At 40.9% G+C, this 22,066-nt stretch overlaps 1 protein-coding gene and 1 long non-coding RNA gene across 5 annotated transcripts in view; one reads left to right on the top strand and one right to left on the bottom strand.

Annotated features, from left to right (window-relative positions):
• Positions 1–22,066, bottom strand: part of NIPA2 (NIPA magnesium transporter 2) — a 39,334-nt gene that overhangs the window by 12,685 nt on the left and 4,583 nt on the right. The window contains exon 1 of one of the 4 annotated variants that reach the window (XM_039525757.1): positions 9,661–9,804. The exons of 1 other annotated variant lie outside the window; for it this stretch is intronic. The gene's annotated coding sequence lies outside the window, so the exon portion shown is untranslated. Of the gene's footprint in view, positions 1–9,382; positions 9,502–9,660; positions 9,805–22,066 lie in introns of those variants that run through there. 2 more of the 4 variants (XM_039525777.1, XM_039525780.1) reach the window with 2 other exon arrangements.
• Positions 9,905–12,011, top strand: LOC120398394. The gene is made up of 3 exons (XR_005594351.1): positions 9,905–10,521; positions 10,626–10,723; positions 10,804–12,011. It is a non-coding gene; the product is annotated as an uncharacterized LOC120398394 (long non-coding RNA).

Here is a 22,066-nt window from a genome sequence, read left to right as displayed (position 1 = left end):
GAGCTTTTGCTAGCATAGCTATTGGTGAAATGGTATATAAACTATATCAGCAAAGGCACTTTTTTGGCCAGTATAAGCTCCATTGATACTAGGAGCCAGTTTACACTTTAAACACTGTGCCGCTGTAGCCCTTTAATGAAAATGCTCTAAGCCAATAGGAGAGAGCTTTCCCTTTGGCACAGTTGATCCACCTCCTCGAGAAGTGGTAGCTATGTTGGCAGGAGAAACTCTCCTGCCTCATAGCACTGTCTACACATGGGATTAGGTGGGTATAACTACGTTGCTCATGGGTGTGGATTTTTCACACCCAAGTGACATAGTTATGTAGTGTAGACCTGACCTAGTAGGGTTTTGCTAGTATAGCTACAGCAGCAAAGCTTTTAAATACAGACTACGCCAAACGCTCATTTTCTCCACCCCTTCTTTTTTAGGAGACAAGGAGATGAGGAGATAGGAGAAGTCAGGCTCTAAGATTTCTCTGCTCTGGGAGAGGGAAAAAAGATATCTGATCATGATACTGCATCATGTACAGCTTGAAAACTGATGTTATGACTCACTGGCACTGAGTTGCATATAGTAGGCAATTCTCTGAATTTAGGCTAGCAATACCCTAGGGCAAGTACAGATTGAGTCCACTGTTTCTTTCAACTTCCATCAATAAGAATAATGATGCACTTTAGATTTTCCCTCTCAATTCAAGATTGCATAAATGGTTAGCAAACAACGCTCAGTTCCTGTTTTCTTTTGAACATTTTCATGACCCTTTTCTAGCTCTTACTATGAAACCTTCAGGCTCTGTCTAAGGCTAATTCCAATTTTAAAATGGTATCTGTAATTTCTGGTCAAACTCAAATTGCTAGCAGACTAGAAGAAAAGCTTAGTTTGGAAAGGAAACAAGGCGAAATCCCTTTAGATTTTTCATCACCATCTAGGTGATGGCTAGTACTTTCTGTGGATGGGATAGTAATATTTTGTGACCGTTTTGTGGAGCTGAGATACAAATTGCAGATTACAATTACAGAATTTTCAAGGAAGTGACTGTCTTTTACTGTATATCTGTACAGTGCCCTGAGCAATGATAGCGGTATATGATAGACCCTGACCATGATAGGGGTATTGAGAACTGTAATACAAATAATAATTTGTGACTTAAATATTTATTCCTAGAGAAACCTTCCTTTTAATTTTTCTATTAACTGATGTGACCTATGTGACTAAATTACATTCTGCAATACATTTTAAAATATTATTTTGTAATACTAAGGCCATTTTTAAAACACTGGCATGGCAGTCCTCTGTCCATGGTTTATAGTTTATGGAAAAGGGGGGGGGGGGGGAGAACGCTTAGAGGTTTAAGCAAGAGGCCTGGTATGTTGGCTTGTCTTCACTGCAAAGTTAACTTGAGTTACAACTCAAGTCCTGTGCACCACCTTAACCTCAAGTGTGACAGTCCTTTTCTCTCAAGTTTTCTGGCCCATCATGTTTTATAGGTTAAAACTTGAGTTAGCAGCTGCTGAGTTTTGCTAAAAAAGACCTCTGTACTGTGGATGCAAGCAAACGCCACTTGAGTGGCGACAGTCCTCCAGTGCCTTCCCCAATTGTCCACCACCACATGCTGAGAAAGGACAGACAGGTTTTCCCACAGTCCACTGGGAAAATATTCATAGAGCAGTTCAGCTTATTCCAGTGCAAAGAATTATGGGATATACCCCAACAGTGTTAGGTGCGTATGAGTGAGTGCAGCACCACTGTGGACAGAGAAGCTGGAGTGTTATTTCACACTGTGACTGGTTCTCGCTTGAGCTAGGCTAACTTGTGAGAAGTACCTGACTGTAGATAACTTTAACTCTGTAGTGAAGACATAAGATATGAAAGGCAATATCTGAGCTAGGCAGTTAAATCTTTGAAAAACTCTGACCATCATGAAGGGTTTTTCTTTTCCAATGGACCATCTCCCAGAAGGTGCCAACTCCTCTTTGTACATTTGCCTTAAAAAAAAACTGTTTGGGAAAGCTGGGGAGGGGATTTAATAAATATGTCTAGGTGGACAAAGGAGAAATTGCCCTGTAGACTGCAATACGATGCTGGCAGGTTGAGCGGTCAGAAAGAGGGGATTGCTTTCAAAGGATGTAAGCTATTCACTTTTCCTTTTTCCTCTGTAACTACAAATAGTTTAGCTTATTCAAAATGAGAGTCTAGATACATTAAGCAAACCAATATTTTTGTTTCAACTTCATTTTCATACTGTTTTTAATAAATCTTGGTTTTACTAAGATTACTGTTTATGGGTAATTTCATGCAGCATCCCCAGAAAAAACAGATCCCCATAACCTCAAAGGAGAAGAGTAAAGAGCTTCTGGAAACTACACCTCTCTCAGCTTTGGTTAAAGGGGCATGGACAAAGCGGTCTTCTCCCAGTGACTTGTGCTGCCATTATGCTAAACACAAGGGGAAAAGCCAGAAGACCATGGAGAAGATATTGTTTTGGTCACAAATGCTGTAAATTTGCTAAGTGTTCTCTTACTAAGTGTATGGCCCAATTCAACAGGAAATTAACTCACTCTCACAAAGTTGGCCGTTGCTCAACTGTGGAAAATCAGCTTGCCACTGAACCCATAAAGTTGTGACTCAGGGATCAGTTTACTTTTGTAGAATAAAGAGCTTGGAACCATAGCCACCCACACATAACAGTATACTGCCCTTTAGGAGGCATCTACTCATAGTCTGTCGGAGTCAACTGATGTCAAAGAAACAGCTCTCAGAAGGCAACTAATCACATCAATTTAAAGAATGGAGCTATGCTCTCCCTCATAAAAATAAGAGCCTTGACAGGCAAGACAATAAGATATTGCTTTTGGGAGCAAGGGGATAGAGGGAAAACAACGTTGCGGAAAACTTCTGAGAAGTAAGAAAGAGCACCAATCAGCCACTTGACAGGAAACTCATTTGTCTTCAAAATCTAATACAGGAATAGGCCACACCTGACAACGTAAGCCGTGAGGAAGCTCTTTGCCTTCCAAGTTGTTGTTCTCAATGTGCCAGCAGAGTAGCAAAGTGATATTTCCAAAAGACCTTACCAATTTCACTTTCTTGTTTCAACATGAGCAAAGTAAGTAACATTTATAGTAATGGTTCAATTTCACATTCCTACTCCATTAGGCCATAGCAGCAAGCATCCAAATAGCACAACCAAAAAAAAAAAAAAAAGATTTTCAAACTAAACCAGGTTTTTGTTAAGTGGAGACGATATTGATTAAAATACATAAGTTTGTGAGAATGATGTGCACAGTGTAGCACTTAAAATATACGCAAAGGTGGAAAAAATAAAAGACAATGTAACCTTTCACCTTGTGCACGTTTACCTACAGATATGACCATAAAAGTTTCCTTTGTTAAGCAATGAGAAAAGGAAGTGGCCTTACTTGGTAAAAGTTTACCTGTTCAGAAAGAGATGAAGGGGCTGGTCTACACTGAAAAGTTATGTCAGCCTAGCTTTGGCTCTCAGGGGTGTGAAAAATCCACACTCCTGAGAGATGCAGTTAAGCCAACGTAAGTGTAGGCAGTGCTAGACTAACAGAATTCTTCTGTTGACCAAGCTACCACCTGTTGGGGAGGTGGATTTCTTATGCCAATGGCAGAAGTCCTCCCATCATCAGAGGCAATGCCTAAGCTGAAGCAGCACCGCTGTTGTGTTTTAAATATAGAAATACCAGCTAAAAATCAATTGTGACTAAAACTTTCTACACATTCAACACTAAATGAAGGTGGTATTTCATGAAGCACGTTAGGGAGCTAGTCTTTTTTACATTTAAAATTAGGCAGTTGTAAGTCAATATCAAGAGGGTCCTAACTTAGCCAAAATGACAAGTTTTATATCCTGTTTGCAAATGGAACATTGCTCATGGAGATGACTGTACTCTTTCCATTTGTGAGCAGAATGAATTGTTCCAACTTACCCAGTTTTGCCACTGAATGTAAACAAAGCCACGTTAATAATTAGACAGGGTCTCCTTTATTCTAAAATAATCCATGCTGAAAATACTAAATGTTATAAGAGTTGTGACACAGCTCTAGCATACAAAGAAGCTATTAAACTGTCAAATATTACTACTTTTGAGGCCACATCTACATTGGAGAACTTTACAGTATAGGAATTCCGGTATACTACACCGACAAAGCCAAAGCACTCTTAGTGTAGATGCAGCTATGCTGGCAAAGCTGTGCTTTGCACCGATATAGTAAAACCACCCCCCATAAGTGAAACAAGCCACACACCTGCAAAAGCAGAGTTTTGACCATATAACTATGTCTACACTGGGGCTTCTGCTGGCATAGCTATGACTGTCAAGGATCCCATCTCACTGACCCAGCTATGCCAGCATAAGTCTGTAGTGTAGACCTGGCCTGAGCTAGGTCGCTGTAGTGTTGATACTTACTACAACAATGGAAAGAGTTTTTTGTTGCTGTAGTAAATCCATGCCCAGAAGAGGCTATAGTGACGTTGATGGAAGAATTCTTCCGGCAACCTAGCAGCATTTACATTGTGGGGTAGGACGACCTAACTACATTGCACAGGACATGAAATTTTTCACAGCCCTGACCAACATAGGTAGGTGGACCAAAGTTTTAGATATAGATCAGTCCTGAAAATGAATGGAATTAAGTCCTCATAACATTATATGAGCATGTGGCTGTAACCATTCTGATTCATTTGAAAAAGATATACTGACTTTTGTTTTCACAAATTTAGCAGATATAAAACAAACTTAAAAAATGAAAAGATATTTAATTCTTAAAAGATTTCAATATTAAGTTTCTGAAGTATTAATATATTTAAAATTATTTTAAATGTATTTTAGGTGGCTCTACCTAAGAAAATGGTCATAAAAACTGTGACATTGAGTGAACCCCACTCAATAAATAAATGGCCAGTACAAGACTTATGGACTACATGTCCCACTTCAGCCTTTGAAAGAGATTGTGAGATTTAAGCAGTTCATATGCCTTTGTTTGAGCCTCTGCACAAAAACAAATTTCATTCTTTCTACCTACTGAATCATATTCAATTTTTTATTTCAAAATTGGACTGTTTTCTTACAGATCTCTTACCTTTCTGGCATCCTATAGATACTTCTTCACATGCCATATACCCTCCATTTTGCTAATCAAACAGACCACATTGAAAGAAAAAGGAAGCTAACCCAAGATCTACGCTGACACTATTCTTTAAAAAAACGTACCACGCTGAAATGTCATTTTATTGAGCAATAAAATGTCATGAAATTTTTTTTCTAGTGCTGAACTCCTTATATAAAACTCTTAACTTAATCATATTGAGATATTGCTAAAATAACTATTATAGTTAAGGAGTCCAAGATTTAAGCATTGTGTGTAAATGGATCCTCCACAACACCAAAATCAAGGAATGCCTTCAGAATCAAGACCCTTTTAAAATGAATTAAGAAAAGTTCACACCTGTTTCAGCCTGATTACAGATTTCAGGAAAAAGCAAAGCACCAGTTTTAAAACAGAATTTTTAAGACCTTTCCTGTAGATTTCTGTAGACTATAGATCTGTAGATTATTTCAGAAAATAATCCTGCATGCTTTGTTCACAGATTTCGATTTTCCCAGATAATAATGAAGACTAAAATCTGAGATTTTCATTCAGACACCATGATGTTTAAATTCAACAACAGTGCATTCTGAAAAAACTGATGATACTAGGAAGTTTATCCTAAGTACCAAACGACACAAAGTGTTTGTAATGTTACCTGGACCTCCTCAACTCTTGCCATGTCTCCAAGACTATTTTTATTAGTATGACATTGAAGAACAGTATTGATACTTCACTTCACAAAGAAGAAAGAGCAAATCTGTTAACACTTTTTATCATTGACTTTTGTTTTCTGTTATGTAGCAGCAAAATGAAGCAAACCTACCACACCAACATCTGGGGAGTAAAGGAGTAACAGGTCAAATATACTATAGGTACTACTTCATCCTATTTAGCAAGTCTCTGTCAGTCTACATAATTGCATTTTTTAAATACTTTGCAGTAGTAATCAGAAATATACTCCTCTTTACTATGTCACGTTACATGGTAAATTAAAAGCAGCAAACAGGCCTGTGGCACCTTATAGACTAACAGAAGAAGGTGCCACAGGACTCTTTGCTGCTTTTACAGATCCAGACTAACACAGCTACTCCTCTGATATATGGTAAATTAAGCGCTTCAGTGATAATATAGTTTTGATACTGGAAGCCTTTACTTTAATTTATACAATAAACATTTATACAACATATAAATGAAATCTCTATGAAAATAACCAACAAAAACACCATAAACAAATATTCTCAATACATTGTATGTTAGGCTGTTAACAGTAAAAGTACTATTAAGTTAAAGCCTCCCCCTAGCTCAAGCATCTTTTGTCCATTCATGCCCCTTCTCTTCTTTAGTGTGAGGTACAGATGCCTCTAAAGAAGGACAGCTGCAGCATAGCATGAAAACAACAAGGACTACAAACAGTCACAAGAGATCTATAAAAAAGCATGTTAGCCATAAAATTCAATAGTGCACATAATATCCACCTATTATGTCAGGTAACTAAACTAAAAAGCAATTAAACTATAACAATGATGTAATGAAGCACTAGTACAGAGATACTTAAAGCAACAGCTGTGTTAAAGCTGGATTTGAAATCTACCTGTTAGTGTAAACACCTTTAAGTAGATCTTTCACACTTCTTAAAACAATTGCCTAGCAGTTTAAGTTTTTATTAACAAAATCTTAAAGCTGCAACTGACATGCTTTTGAAAGCCCCCATGTCCCAAATGGAGCAGGAAGCCACGTTTTTACAGCAGCAGTCTATCACAGCTGCACACTCTACTCCTGAGGGAATTGTGCAAAAATAAAATAAATAAATAAATCTGCAAACAATATTTTAAAATTCTGCAAATTTTGTCAGTAACAACCCTCCCCCTGCTTTCCCCTAACTTGGCGGTGAGGCTACACCTGACCCTGACACAAGGGCTGGGTCTATGTCCAGAGGTCTATGTCCCAGGGGGAGGGCTGCAGGATGATCTCCAACCTCTGTGCAGCCAGTGGCCTGTGCTCCCTACTGTCACGCTGGAGCCTCCATATTTATTTATTGACAAATAAAATTTGCAGAATTAAAAAAATATCATGTGCAGAATTTTTATTTTTTTGATGCAGAATTCTCTCAGGAGTAGCAGGCGAAGTAACTCACCAGGGCTAACAGCCCCATGCCAGGTGTGGGCGGGCAGGCAGACTCAGCCTGCCAGGACGTAAGTGTGAAGGGGTCCAGGAGTGAGGGGAGAGGGTTCTATGCGGAGCAATCTGGGTGGGGGCAGCTCAGTGGAGGGATCTAGATGCACAGGGGCTATAGAACTCTGTGGAGGGTGCTGGGGCTTGATGGGGTAGGAGTCCAGGTGCAGCTAGTTGGGGCTCAGTGGAATGGGGGGATCCAGATGCAGGTGGCTATGTAGTGGTCCAGGTGCATAGGTGATGGTGCTCATCAGTGTGTGGGGTGCTCTGGGTGGTGAGGGTTTTGGTGAGGGGGACGGAAGGGGCTGGATACACGGCAGTTGGGTGGACAGGGGAGCAGCTCCCTGTATAGTGATCCCCTACCCTCTGTGGCTGAGGAGCAATGGAAGCAGGGGGGAGAGGGGAGATACAGAGCTGGAGGAAGTTTCTGGGAGTGAGTCTGACCCTGACCCAGCCGCTCTGTGCAGGTCAAGTGCACTCCTCCCCCAAACCCAAGTGGGACCAGCCGCTGAGTCCAGCGCAGGATGGGTGCCACCAGTCAGGGTGGGTCTGGGGCTCGGCAGGGCTCTGGATGCAGGAGATGAGGCTGGTGGAGTATGGGTATAGGGGGTCTGCAGCCCCAGCCAGAGCATCCCCAGCCCTGCTCCACCTGCAGTGACTTAACTCTCCACTGGCTGCACCCAAAACAACTTTCCTATGCTGCTGGGTAGGGGAGCGTGACTGCTCTTGCAGCTTCTCTTTGCTTCCCCCATCAGAAAGTAATTTTTCTTCAGGGAAGCACAGAAATCTGCATGGGATATGCATTCTGTGCATACACAGTGGCGCAGAAAACACTCCAGGTGTTGTGGCTTGGCTACTACAGTAGCTTTAGAAATGTTCAACATCACAGGAAGTTACAAAAAAAATCAGAGAACGTTACATCTTACATGGTAGCTACTTAAAAAAGAACAGAGAATATGTTATAGGAGTATTTGAATGAGAAAAAGTAGAAGTTCAGGTGACTAGTTTAAGGATGCCCTTTTTCTACCTATAAAATTAAGTATAAGCTAGTCAAGGCAGGTGTCACATCTGCCTATATATTTGTGTAGTGCCTAGCACACGGGCTGCACTGTCTCTAGTGAAAAAAGGTGTGTTCTTAACTTGGGTGAGTTAAAACGCACAAGGTAAGGCCTTTATGCACATCTAAGACATTTGGATAAATGGTTTCAGATAAAGAGGGGAAATGACAAAGTATAAACCAAGGGTTCTCAAACTGGGGATCGCACCCCTTGGGGTAGCGAAGTTATTACAAGGTGGGTTGCGAGCGGTCAGCCTCCACCGACCACAAACCCCATTTTGCATCCAGCATTTATAATGGTGTTAAATACATTAAAAAGTGTTTTTAATTTATAAGGGGGGGGTGTCGCACTCAGAGGCTTGCTATGTGAAAGGGGTCCCCAGTACAAGAGCTTGAGACCCAGAGGTATAAACGGACCTGGAAAAGGTTTTAGGATAATGTCTGGGGGGCAATGGGGTCACACGGACAGGGAGAAGAGTAAATGGAAGCGGAAGCTGCCAGCAATGGAAAGCGCAATCCGGCAGTAAATGGTGAGTATTCAGAGCGCACTGAAGTTTAGGAAATTGGTTCCCGAAGGGGCGAGAAAAGGGCTCGGGCAGAGCGACCGGCCTGGAACGTGCTAATCCGGCTGCTGCTGCTGCCACCACCAGCAACCGGACAGAGCAGCAAGCGCCGCTGCCGGCGCTCCCCGGGCACGACCGAGAGCGCCACAATTTCGGACCGACGGGAACCAGCGCGGGCGGCGGCGGCACAAACGAGCCCCCCCCCCCGGGTGACCTCCCCTGCGCTGGCGGCTTGTCGCCTACAAAGGTCCCGCAGCTGCCGCCCTGGGCTCCGCGGCACCAGCGCCGGTGCGGGCGGGTTGCGGGGACCAGGGCCCGGCCGGAGAAGGGGCTCTCGGCCGGTAACGCGCCAGCAGCCCGACTGCATTAGCGGGGTCGCCGCCGCGAGGTGGGGGGGGGGCGGGGCGGCCCAGCAACGGGGCGCGGAGCGGCGGGGGCAGCCCGAGAGCGGTGCCCCCCCCCCGCGTGTCACCTGACCAGCGGCTCCGGGTCGCTCGGTACCAGCCGTGAGCGCGCAGGGTTGGGGGGGGGGGCGCCCAGGCCGGGGCTCCCTGCGCCACTCGGCGCGTGCCCCCGCCCCGCCTCCTCCGATAATAACCGATGTGCGGGGCGGGTTCGGGGACCAGCCTCGTTCCCAGGGGAGACATGAACTACTCGCCCCCCCCCGCAGCGGGTCCCCGCGCGCATGGCCCCGCCCAGGGGCTGAGGGGAGGGCGGGGCCCCCACCCCGGCCGCGAGTCCCTCCCTCACCTGCGGCGGCGGCTCCTCACATCCCCGCCAAGGGGCGGCCCTGGCCCGGCGCGGGAGGAGGGAAGGTGGGGCTGGTCCCGGCCCGCTCCGCCGCCATGGAGAACCCGGCGCCCAGTCGCGACTCGCTCTTCCGGCCCTCGCCGCCCGGGGCCGTCACAGCCGGCGGAAGGGGCGGGGCCAGCGCGGGGACGAGGCAGCAGCGGCTCCGCCCCAGGGGCGCCGCCCACGTGACCACTCCGTCCGTGAACGCGGGTGGGCGGGGGCTCTGGCCGCGCGCCCCCTGCAGCAGCTTCCTCTCCCCCCCCGGCCTCGTGCGGGGCCTGTGCTTCTAGAGCCTGGGAAATTTCCCAAACTCTGGGAATTTTTGAGTAAAATGTTTCAAATTGGGAATTTTCATTCAAAACCTAAATAATACTGGGAAATTTTCATAAAAAGTAGAAGACTTTCCAAATCTCAAACATCCTGGGAAGTTTTCATAAGTAAAATATTTGCGCTTTTTAAATTTCCCTCAAAATGCGTTCTTCAATTGGTGAATATTTGCCACGTGGTTTTGGGCTGTGCTGCTCTCCTGTTGGTGGAGCTTCAACATAGGGATAGCTCAGTGGTTTGAGCATTGGCCTGCTAAACCCAGGGTTGTGAGTTCAATCTTTGAGGGAATGGGGGTAAAAAAATCTGTCTAGGAATTGGTCCTACTTTGAGCAGCGGGTTGGACTAAATGACCACCTGAGGTCCCTTCCAACCATAATGGTCTATGAAAAAAAAAATGACAGTAGTGACAAGTATATGCACACAGAACAAACCAACCCCAGCAACAGCTGGCTGGCAGGTAATGAGGAGATGGTTATCAAAGTTATCTTCTAGGTAAAGTTTCTTCCAACAATTAAATATATTTCAATACTTACTGATTATGATTAGTTTCTTGATCTGTCATTAAATCTCTAAAATTTTGGATTTTGTGCTTGCAGTTGCTCAGAGAATGTGGACCAGAGCATTTGGCTGTTCATAAACTTGTGACAGCACCTTCCTCCAGGCAAATATTAAATATCTTCACCTACTGTGTTAGGTAATATATAATATGTTCCCTTTGATTTAACTATAAATTGAAATATATATTATACTAATTATCATATTCCATTATTTCAGAGATCTCGTCACATTTTTTATCTAACATAAAAAATGAATAAAGAGACAGCTAAGGCTGGTGAGAAGAGAACTGCAGTAGTAGACAAAGATCCATCCACATTGAAATGAAAACAACAGGATAGCACCCCCAACAGAGTATTGAAGATTTGGGGTGAACTTCCACCAAAAGAGAAGCCATCTACTTTCAAAAAAGCCTTTCAAGACTCGTGGCTTCAAGAAGGTAAATACAAAGACTGGCTGCAGAAAGTAGAAAACAATTGTTTTTTAGCTTATTGCAAATGTTGTGATGTAAAAATCCAGGAAGGTACTAGTGAGTTAGATAAGCACGCAAATGGTAAAAGACAAACAAAAGGTTGAGACAGTATCTAATACAAAGAAAACTGATATGTTTAATAAACAAGATTGTAAAATTATAAAAGCACAAACATTTCAAGAGCAAGTTAAAAATGCAGAGATTAGAATGGCTTGTTATTTTGCTGAACACGTCAGTATTCAATCTGTAGAACACTTGACTGAAGTAGTTAAAAAAATGTTTCCCTGACTCCAAAATTGCTGAGGCTGTAACATTAAAGAAAGATAAATGTACTGCTATAGTTAGCAATGTTTTGGTGCAAACTGAGACTGAGGAACGTGTAGAAAAATTGAAAGTTAATGAATTTAGATTATTCAGGTCAATTCATGTTTGCAAATATATCTAAACTGGCTAAAAAGGTTTTCACATTACCACATTCAAATGCAGCATATGAAAGAATTTTTTCCATGGTAACTGACATAAAAACCATAAAAAGAAACTGTATGACAACCAAAACACTCAATTCTAGTGTAGTTATAAGGTCAACTTTGAAAGCAAAGCAAGAGAAATGTTCTAATTTTGTAATTACTATTAAGCACTTGTATTCACATTGTAAAAATATGTACAGTAAAAATGACAGTGATAAAACTAGTAAAAATATTAATGATGGTAATGATGTTTCTAGTGACGATTCAGACCATGAGTTAGAAAATGGATAAAACTCAGATTATAATAAGGAAAATTATATAAAAGTGTTATTTGTTCTTTGTTTGCTTTTTTATCTTATTTTATAAACATATGTTTACTTTTTATTTTTTCAAAGTAACTGATGTACAGTACACTGCAGGGCACATGCTGTACTTAATACTTTTTTTTTAAAATAGTGAAATTTGTGTAAAATACATTGTTTTCTATCATTTCAATCCTACTTGTGTGTTAAATATTTTATTTACTGTATAAGTAACAAGTTTAAAATTGAAAAACATATCTATACATATAAAAATAATAAATGAATGAATAAATGAATAATTTTGATATAATATCTATTATATAGTTCTTAAAAACACATAATGAAGTAAAAATCTTAAGCGAATCCACATGTTCCATAGAATCTCTATGGATAGAAATTTCATGCTCTAATAAAAATATACATTAGGGATCTATTATCGATCACCTGACCAGGACAGTAATAGTGATGATGAAATGCTAAGGGAAATTAGAGAGGCTATCAAAATTAAGAACCCAATAATAGTAGGGGATTTCAATTATCCTCATACTGACTGGGAACATTTCACTTCAGGACGAAATGCAGAGATAAAATTTCTCGATACTTTAAATGACTGCTTCATGGAGCAGCTGGTACGGGAACCCACAAGGGGAGAGGCGACTCTAGATTTAATCCTTAATGGAGCGCAGGAGCTGGTCCAAAAGGTAACTATAGCAGAACCGCTTGGAAATAGTGACCATAATACAATAGCCAGGAGCAACGCCAGGGTTTCTGGCGCCTTAGGCAGAATTTGGGGGGTGGCATTTTGTGCACTCCCCATGGGGTGCGCGGGAGCTTTTGGTTCCGCTCCCATTGCGCCGCCGAAGAAGGACCCTCCTCCGAAATGCTGCAGGCGACAGCAGCAGTCATTGAGCTGCTCAATTACCTGCCACTGTTTTCCGCGGCACGTTGGCAGAAGGTCCTTCTTCGGCGGCGCGACGGGAGCGGAACCGGAAGCTCCCGTGCACCTGTGGGGAGTGCACAAAATTCCGCCACCCGAATCCTGGCACCCTAGGCGACCGCCTAGGGTCGCCTAATGGAAGCGCCGGCCCTGACAATAGCATTCAACATCCCCGTTGTGGGAAGAACATCTCAACAGCCCAACACTGTGACATTTAATTTCAAAAGGGGGAACTTTGCAAAAATGAGAGGGTTAGTTAAACAGAAGTTAAAAGGTACAGTGACTAAAGTGAAATCCCTGCAAGCTGCATGAGTGCTTTTTAAAGACACCATAATAGAGGCCCAACTTCAATGTATACCCCAAATTAAGAAACACAGTAAAAGAACTAAAGAAAGAGCTACCGTGGCTTAATAACCATGTAAAAGAAGCAGTGAGAGATAAAAAAGACTTCCTTTAAAAAATGGAAGTCAAATCCTAGTGAGGCAAAAAGAAAGGAGCATAAACACTGCCAAATTAAGTGCAAGAGTGTAATAAGAAAAGCCAAAGAGGAGTTTGAAGAACGGCTAGCCAAAAACTCCAAAGGTAATAAAATGTTTTTTAAGTACATCAGAAGCAGGAAGCCTGCTAAACAACCAGTGGAGCCCCTTGATGATTGAGATACAAAAGGAGCGCTTAAAGACGATAAAGTCATTGTGGAGAAACTAAATGGATTCTTTGCTTCAGTCTTCACGGCTGAGGATGTTAGGGAGATTCCCAAACCTGAGCTGGCTTTTGTAGGTGATAAATCTGAGGAACTGTCACAGATTGAAGTGTCACTAGAGGAGGTTTTGGAATTAATTGATAAACTCAACATTAACAAGTCACCGGGACCAGATGGCATTCACCCAAGAGTTCTGAAAGAACTCAAATGTGAAGTTGCAGAACTATTAACTAAGGTTTGTAACCTGTCCTTTAAATCGGCTTTGGTACCCAATGACTGGAAGTTAGCTAATGTAACGCCAATATTTTAAAAGGGCTCTAGAAGTGATCCCGGCAATTACAGACCGGTAAGTCTAACGTCAGTACCAGGCAAATTAGTCGAAACCATAGTTAAGAATAAAATTGTCAAACACACAGAAAAACAAACTGTTGAGCAAAGTCAACATCGTTTCTGTAAAGGGAAATCATGTCTTACTAATCTATTAGAGTTCTTTGAAGGGGTCAACAAACATGTGGACAACGGGGATCCGGTGGACATAGTGTACTTAGATTTCCAGAAAGCCTTTGACAAGATCCCTCACCAAAGGCTGTTACGTAAAGTAAGCTGTCATGGGATAAAAGGGAAGGTCCTTTCATGGATTGAGAACTAGTTAAAAGACAGGGAACAAAGGGGTAGGAATTAATGGTAAATTCTCAGAATGGAGAGGGGTAACTAGTGGTGTTCCCCAAGGGTCAGTCCTAGGACCAATCCTATTCAATTTATTCATAAAATGATCTGGAGAAAGGGGTAAACAGTGAGGTGGCAAAGTTTGCAGATGATACTAAACTGCTCAAGATAGTTAAGACCAAAGCAGACTGTGAAGAACTTCAAAAAGATCTCACAAAACTAAGTGACTGGGCAACAAAATGGCAAATTAAATTTAATGTGGATAAATGTAAAGTAATGCACATTCGAAAAAATAACCCCAACTATACATACAATATGATGGGGGCTAATTTAGCTACAACGAGTCAGGAAAAAGATCTTGGAGTCATCGTGGATAGTTCTTTGTAGATGTCCACGCAGTGTGCAGAGGCAGTCAAAAAAGCAAACAGGATGTTAGGAATCATTAAAAAGGGGATAGAGAATAAGACTGAGAATATATTATTGCCCTTATATAAATCCATGCTACGCCCACATCTCAAATACTGTGTACAGATGTGGTCTCCTCACCTCAAAAAAGATATACTGGCACTAGAAAAGGGCAACTAAAATGATTAGGGGTTTGGAGAGGGTCCCATATGAGGAAAGATATGGGCTATGACTCTTCAGCTTAGAAAAGAGGAGACTGAGGTGGGATATGATAGAGGTATATAAAATCATGAGTGATGTGGAGAAAGTGGATAAGGAAAAGTTATTTACTTATTCCCATAATACAAGAACTAGGGGTCACCAAATGAAATTAATAGGCAGCAGGTTTAAAACAAATAAAAGGAAGTTCTTCATGCAGCACAGAGTCAACGTGTGGAACTCCTTACCTGAGGAGGTTGTGAAGGCTAGGACTATAACAGCGTTTAAAAGAGAACTGGATAAATTCATGGTGGTTAAGTCCATAAATGGCTATTAGCCAGGATGGGTAAGGAATGGTGTCCCTAGCCTCTGTTTGTCAGAGGATGGAGATGGATGGCAGGAGAGAGAGATCACTTGATCATTGCCTGTTAGGTTCACTCCCTCTGGGGCACCTGGCATTGGCCACTGTCAGTAGACAGATACTGGGCTAGATGGACCTTTGGTCTGACCCGGTACGGCCGTTCTTATGTACATATTACCTTCCTTTGAGATTTTGAAATAATAAACTTTATCTGGGAATTTTTCACCAGATTTGGGAAATTTTTAGCGCTAGGTTGGGAAAAGTTGGCATCACAATATAGAAGCTCTGTCTGGGGCCAAGCCCGTCTGCAGGCTGGGAGCCCAGGGTTAACCCTGTGTGGGGCCCAGGCTGCGAGGCGGGAGAGACGAGGTGGGGGAGGGAATAGCGCTTAGGGGACCCACTGTGGCAGGTGAGAGCCAGACACACTTTCCAGCCGCACCAGGGGTGGAAGATAGGGTGACCAGACAGCAAGTGTGAAAAATCAGGACAGGGGGTTGGGGGGGTAATAGGAGCCTATATAAGAAAAAGACCCAAAAATCAGGACTGTCCCTATAAAATCAGGACATCTGGTCACCCTAGTGGAAAAATTGCTCTGTGCAACCTTGTCTCTGTCCCCAACTGCGGTGAGGACGATAAACGATACTTCGTGCCTCTAGGGTGACCAGATGTCCTGATTTTATAAGGACAGTCCCGATTTTGGGGTCTTTTTCTTATATAGGCTCCTATTACCCTCCACCCCCTCCCGATTTGTCACACTTGCTGTCTGGTCACCCTACCTGTCTCCCACACCTTGTCACCCCCAGCTGCAAGGGAGGGCCTGGTCCTGATTTCCTGCCACCAGCTGAGCTAGATCTCCAGTCTGTGCCAGGAACCAGAGCGGGGGCACGACCTCACCTCCTCCAAGAACCAATTAGTGCTATCATGAACTGGACAGAAAGGAGCACAAGGTGGGGAGGCCAGTTATTGTACTGAGGCTACCTGTTCCTTTCCTGACCAGCTCACACCCACTTTCCCGAGCCAACCTTAGTTTTTATTTGTTTAAACAAGGCAGATAGGCAAACCATTTATCCCCAAGCCCTCTCCCGCCCAGGCACAGTCCCAAAGTAGCTATCCATGTCAGCCCCAGCCTCCCTTTTCTTAAATTTAAACATAAAATCTGACAAACAGCAATGAAAGATTTTCAATCTTTAAGGGAAAAAATGTGTTATACTATGGGATAAATTGCATTGTCCTTTACTTTTCAAATAGATAGATAGATAGGAGGTTAAATATTTTCTGTAACTTATCTTCCCTTTTCCCACTTTTTTTCCTTATTACTTTATACTTTCCTGTGGTCAAAATATATTTTCCCGTATGCACTACAAGTATTATTTTTTATTAAAGTCTCGGGTATATTTTATACTCTGACTAGTTGAGCTGATTTCTCAACCTCACATAAGAGCGATATACCCAACTTTAACAGCTCAGTCTTAGGACCCAGGGGTGGGGTTTTTTTTTGGACAAGACTACAATATTTCTCCTGCGATGCTCTAAAACTTAAACTGCAGGACAGCCTTTGAATGTGTAAGAGGACAGTGTGCATATTGGAGAAAGCAGGGTGCATGATTGTTACCTTTTCAGATGGGGGTAGATTCTGTTTAGCTTCTGTGCCTTGCTGCAAGTCTTGTCTTTCCAACCTCTCTCATAGGTCAACTTGGCTCCTTGTTGCTCTTCTTCATAAATGGTTGCATCTGGCTTGCTTTTTTATTTTTCAAATAACAGAGAATCTTTGTTTTCTCTGAGGCAGCTCACTGTATTTCCTCACCAAGTGACTGCTCATTTAATTCAATCTTGACATTACTAGACAAAAATGTCCCCTCCCTGTACCAGACAGTCTCTATAGCATACTGAGGATCAATTGTTTTTAAAATTCTAGGCCTATTTTACTCCCCATTGCATTTTATCTTGTGGATACAAGATTAAAACTGATGTAAAAATCATAACATTAAATGTACGTGCTTGTAAGAACTATTGCCCAAGTAAGCAAATATGTAGAGGCCTGAATTTTGTACAACTTTGTTTAAAAGGGGTACCTTCATGCCTCAAAAGTCTTGTGTCCAGTGCTAAAATAGATCAAACAAAAATATAAAATATACTGTGCAAAATGGTGCAATATGGAAGATGTGTATAAATGCATAACATCTGAGAAAGCTCAGTGTTTTAAGTGTTAAAGAAAGAAATTTGGAGTCTGTTGGATCCTAAAACTGATTGAGCTAGTCTAATCTTGGACACATCTTTCTTTGACCCTCAATCAACTCAGCAGAGAAACTAGATAGACATGGGGAAATAAGTACAAAACCAGAAGTTGCATCCCCAGCCTCAAAAATGTATGATTTAAAACTTTCTATTATTTGAGCAAAGGTTTGCAATTCCTGTTCATTATCATGCCCTTTGGAAATACTGAATATATTATATATTTTAAAAATTAAATATAGTTTAATACATTATACCGATATTACTATCGTAAGACTGATTGATTAAATGCATATAGTGTACTTAGCACTAGACTGCAGCTCTAGAGGTGTCCATTATAGCAACTTTTTCCCCCTACACTCCACAAAAATACAAGCCCCGCCCCCCGCCAAAAAAAGCCTTTTAAGAAACCTCTACGAACATTATTAAAGGGAACAATGAATAAATACATGTAAAATATTAAATAGATTACTTCAAGTATTGTAATTTCTTCAAGGAACTTTGTGAGTTTTTAGCTGCTCCTTTTGTTCATGTAATCTCGATTGCTGCCTCTGTCCAAAAAAAATTTAACCTTTTTTCAGACAAAAACATGAAAGTTTAGCCTAGTCCACATTTCATCATGAATCATTATCTCAAAGCCCAAGACTTTGCTCTGTAACATGAAGTGTTCAAAGTATCTCTGAATAATTCATAGCCGGTTTCGTTACATAACGTTTCAACCACGTTTCAGAAATACTAGCTGCCACATGGAGTGAATCCCAAATGTTAGGATGATGACCCATCTAATCTAATCCATTTTTGCAGTGTAACTTCTCATTTAGATCCAGTCAGCAAAGTGATTCAAGTGTCTCATTGAATTTCACATTGAAGGTCTGCAGGGGCCGACTCCTTTGCAGGACTGGGGCCAAAATCCTTAGGAATTCTGGGTTAGATTCTCTGGCCTATTTTGGTCCCTTTGCACAGTTCAGGCAGTGCAAAACAGGTAGAAGCAGCTCACATCTCTACAGCTGGGTACTCTCCTTAAGCTGAGAGTCCCATTCACACAGTCGTATAAGCTGTTTCATAAGTCATATTTCCCACTCAGAGAGAACCTGGGAAAGGGATTGTACTGTGGTGGGGAGAGGGCAGATATCCTCAGGTGGTGCATAGTCTCTTGGGTGACTTACCAGCTGAAACGGTTTTAAAACATCTAAAATATTCTAAATTCAGTAAGGACTCTAGCTGGCAAAAAAATGGAACCTGGAATCAGGGAGCCTCCCTCTACTGCACTTAGTAAATGGAGCACAGCAAAGAATCTGGGTTTCTGAGTTCACTAAGACAATAATAGTATGTCTTACCCAGGTTATTTGACATGTTACCAAATTACTGATTATCTTCACTAATATCAACAGAACAGAAAGTAAATTATCTTGCTGTCTCTATATTCTTTCAACTTCTTGCTAACACTCACATCCTACTTTATTCATGTCAATATGGACATTTTATTTCCCTTTGTATATCATAATGTTGCCATTCAGCAAAGAGTTAAAGGGACATTGTTAAGGTTGACAGCCTCTAAATTCTCAAGCAGAAAGTGAAAGAGATATTAGCACTGACAAATACCATTCTCTCACCCAGAGCAGGAACTCCACTTTAAAATTGTAGTAGCTCTCACTTTGGAATGTTTTTGGTAAGAGGAGTTGACTGTCAAATTTTTGGGCTTGTTAACTCTGTCCCCCTCTAAACCTTGTAGATAGAAATCCTAGGAACTTGTCTAAACTGAGGTAATTTGCCTCCAGTGCAACTCTGCCAGTGATAGCAATCATGAAAGCAAAGCTGTAATGTAGACAGGACACAGCTGGTTTTAACACAGTGCTACATAAAATCCGTGTTCTCCATTTCTATATTAAAGCTTCCACTACTGGTGCACTGGTGGAGCTGCTTCAGGTCTAAATTTTACTAATATCAACATCCCTAAAGTACATATCCTGCATCTTATTTCCTATTCAAAAGGTTCAGTGACCATGCATGTGGGAAGAGAAGTGTCAGCCTGTATAATTTTTTAGACTTTACATCTGATCACATTTAAATTATCACTGCTACTTTTGAATATAAAATAGAGCCTGGGTGTATTGACGCTAATTGTTATTCACTACCCACAAAATATCTTTGACAGACACCTTTTTCCTTTTTAAAATTAATCCAACTCCAATTTGAAGTAGCAATGGCATAACCCCTTCAACACAGGTAAAGAAGCTAACACAACATTAATCATTCCTGCTCATAAATCCTGCACTCATAAAGACATACTTGATATTCACACTTTTGTTAGCCTACACCGTCAGACATGATAGCATAATGGCGACTCTCAAAATGTTGCCAATTTCACTATAGCACTGGGTCCAATTGAAGGCAGAATTTGATGGGCAACCTGCATAATTTTCCAAGTGGTTTCTACTCTCACTTGCTGAGATTTATTTAGCAATGGGGTTAGAGGTGTACTCTGCTAAACAACTACCCAAAATATAGAAATGTATGGACAGAGTAAGTAATGACATTTGAGATACAGAGTTTGCAAAGGACTTCAAGCCCTGACAGCTATTTATAGCTTAAGAAAAATGCTCAGTTCATCTGTAAACAAACTGCAATGGTATTAACATATTAAAGCTTTGACCCCTTGTTGTCACTGTGTGCTTAATTCAGTCATCATTCGCATGACTCTTCTTCTATAAATGTACATGGGAACAGCACATCTACCACTATTCAAGGCAGGACTCCAAGTTTTGTGGATGAGCAAATGAAATAATTTTGGTTCATGCATCAGGACTAGGTCCTGTTGGCTAAGCCTGTGTGAAACACAGAATATTTTCTTTATGATAAAAAGCAGAGCAGGAAAAAGTCACAAGCATTGAGCTAGAAATTAGTCATTTATTTTAAAATATTACAGATTAATAAATAGGTTAGTTATCAGAAACCTTAATAAATAGCCTTTTATAATTTACACAAGGCAAATACAACATGCCTATATCTATTTTTAAAAAGCAAAGATAATAAGCTAAACTTGTAAGCCATTAACAAATCTATATACACGTTATTTGGAAGCTAAAATAGTCCATTTTCATTTCACCTGTAGTAACTATATTGCAATAGTATTTAAGTAACCAAACCTCTGACAATGTATATTTGTTCCCATCCCTATTTTCCACATTCCATTAAAATTAATTTAAAACACACACAAAGAAAAACAAAAAACAAAAAAAGAGTTCCCTCATTTAAAAAATAGCTCAAGATTATCCCTTCTGTATAACATTTTTTCCCCCGCAAAGTGCAAACCATCTGAACAGAAAAAATAAAAAAAACTTAATTCTTTAAAAACATTTCCCCAACTTTGAAAAGTATTCTGGACTTTCCATTTCCTAATTTTCACCCTTTGCAATCTTTCAGTTTCAACACTGCTGTATGAAATACTTTGGCACTAAGAGTTCTGGAGCTCCTAACATTATTAGTGCAAATGCTACATGCACTAACATGTTCTGTAGCACTTAAACCCCATATTCCCCGGCCCCAAAGAGTTAATTACAAAGACTAATCTCCTTGAAGGCAGGAAGTTAAGTATAATTAGATATAAATTTGTTTCAATAATAAACTTCAGCAGTTCTGTAGATTACACTCTCTCAGGACAGTATAGGAAGTATTACAATGTCCTATGTTTAAGTAAGGAGAGGGTGGTACATTTCTACTTTCAGTGCATTGCAGTTTGAGGTCCCTGTATTTATTTTCTTTAAATCCTTCTTGTAATAAAAAAGGCTCTTATTTTAAAATAAAAAGGAAAAGTAAAGCTTACAGCTTCCATTATTTTAACAAACAAAATCCAGTGCTTTCACTGTCAGTGCTAGTTACTTCAGAAAAATACATATACAGTCAGTATAAACCAAAATTATTATTAGGAAGCATCACTTGTCAGAGTGTATATGACATTCTTATTCATATTAGTTTCAGGTTACTAATTAATAGGCTTTATTTACACATACAGTATCCTGGATAATTAGTACAACAGCTATCTTCTTTAGACATTTTGCTTTTTATACACAGATATTTGGGATTTAAGAAAAAAACATTTTTTGGTTGTATCAAAAACGGTTCTATTCTTCTGTTGGATGTTTGGGGGATTTATGTGGGTAACACCTACTAATGATAATGGTGCCTACACATGTCAATCCTCCATATTTTGAATGGCTAATAGTTCTCAAAATCTATCTGCTTCAACAGATTAAGAGCATTGAATATGTAAATATGTCTGATAAATTTAACAGAAGCCACAGAAACTATGAAACTCCTTTCACCGTGGGAATAAACATATTTTAATGCATCCCATCAATATAATCAGTCCACTTTACGACACTTTTTATGTATAGCCTCTGTCATTTCTGCTTTGGAATCAGAATTTAAGTAAGCTGGCTTTTGGCTATTGATATAAATAATTTATGAAGCAATGTGAAAAAGGTGGACCCAGTGGGCGGAAGACCAAAGCTCAGGAGACAATTATTTTCTCCGTGAGACGATGGAACTCAGAAGTATTATTCAAAGGTGCTCCCTTGCCTTGTGGGAGGAAGAGAGAAGAGTTGACAGTTCACTTCAACAGTGCAATTTTTTTTTAAACCAGAGAAGCTACATGAAAAGACCTAGAAAAGATAAGAGGTCTGGGATGAGGGGAAGGGGAGAAAGAATCCCATCAACAGTGACAATACACACAATGTCAATAC

The sequence above is a fragment of the Mauremys reevesii genome, linkage group 1 (assembly GCF_016161935.1).
Source record: "Mauremys reevesii isolate NIE-2019 linkage group 1, ASM1616193v1, whole genome shotgun sequence".
Taxonomy (NCBI): Eukaryota; Metazoa; Chordata; order Testudines; family Geoemydidae; genus Mauremys; species Mauremys reevesii.
This window is presented reverse-complemented; position numbering and strand designations above follow the sequence as displayed.